Source organism: Cannabis sativa, chromosome 3, assembly GCF_029168945.1.
Source record: "Cannabis sativa cultivar Pink pepper isolate KNU-18-1 chromosome 3, ASM2916894v1, whole genome shotgun sequence".
Classification (NCBI taxonomy): domain Eukaryota; kingdom Viridiplantae; phylum Streptophyta; class Magnoliopsida; order Rosales; family Cannabaceae; genus Cannabis; species Cannabis sativa.
Window position 1 is genome coordinate 61,839,338 of NC_083603.1, and position 1,400 is coordinate 61,840,737.

The 1,400-nt window shown below is 39.5% G+C and overlaps 1 non-coding gene across 1 annotated transcript; it reads right to left on the reverse strand.

The window, feature by feature from the left end:
• Window positions 1–1,023: 1,023 nt before the first annotated feature.
• LOC115711808 (small nucleolar RNA R71) lies at window positions 1,024–1,130 on the reverse strand. Its single transcript, XR_004010678.2, has one exon. It is a non-coding gene; the product is annotated as a small nucleolar RNA R71 (small nucleolar RNA).
• Window positions 1,131–1,400: the final 270 nt, after the last annotated feature.

Consider the following 1,400-nt stretch of genomic DNA (forward strand, 5'->3'; position numbering starts at 1 on the left):
TAAAAGATCTGAAAAGAGTTAGGTTAATTTATAATCTGTCATTCACACTGAGATAAGGATAGCAATTAGTATTAACATAGGTAGCTTATCAACAGGATTCACCTCCCTAATCTCTCATCTTGATTAATCGTCGTTTATTTTCTCTTTAATTTCTGAGTTATTTACTTTTAAATTGCAATCTTATTATTTTACCAAATAGAATCATAAGTATAGTTTAGTAGTACTTAATCCAATTCCCTGTGGTTCGACCTCACTTGCGTGAGATACTACTTGATTGCGTACACTTGCGTATAAACATAATTTTCGTAATAAGTTTTTGGCGCCGTTGCCGGGGAATTGTTTAAAGATTAATATTACACAAAATTATACTAACTTCTACTTTGGTATATTTGCTCTTGCTGATTTTTCTAACCTTTTTCTTGCAATAATTTCGTGATCTATTTCAGGAATCATAAGTGTATGCGCCGTCAAGGACAAGTTGTGATATTACCAGTTGATCCCGAAATCGAGAAAACTTGTAGGAGAAACCGAAAGAACAAGAGGCAAGAGGTAGTTTTAGCAACTGCTAAAACTTCAAAAATCATGGCTGCTAATACTGCAAACAATGGAGGCAATAACGGTAATAATGGTGGCGCAGTAGAAGATCAAGCTAATGGCCGCAGCTTGAGAGATTACATTCTCCCTACTCTGACGGGAGTGCAGTCGTGTATCAGGCCACCGGCAGTGGATGCAAATAACTTTGAGATCAAACCTGCCATACTTCAAATGGTGCAGTCTTCAGTTCAGTTTGGTGGCCTCCCTTCTGAAGATCCTAACCTGCATCTCTCTAACTTCATGGAACTTTGTGAAACTTTTAAAGTTAATGGAGTTAGTGATGATGCTATTCGACTGAGACTGTTCCCATTCTCTCTTAGAGAACAAGCTAAGAGTTGGCTAAACTCCTTGCCACCCAACTCTATTGCCACCTGGAATGATCTGGCAACGAAATTCTTGTCAAAGTTCTTTCCTCCAGCCAAGTCTGCAAAGCTGAGAGGAGAAATCAATAACTTCTGCCAACAATATAATGAATCTCTCCATGAGGCTTGGGAGAGGTTTAAAGATCTGATCAGAAGGTGCCCTCATCATGGTATAGAGAAGTGGATGCTGGTCCACAACTTCTACAATGGGTTGGTAGGAAACACTAGAACTTTAATAGATGCAGCAACTGGAGGAGCCTTTACGAGAAAGAGTGCTAATGAGGCTTATGATCTATTGGAGGAGATGGCTCTAAACAATCAGCAGTGGCCAACTGAAAGGAGTCAATCAAAGAAGGTAGCTGGTGTGTTAGAGGTTGATGCCATCACAAAGTTGACAGCAAAGGTTGAGGCATTGACAAAGTTAATTGCAGGGCAAGCTCAACA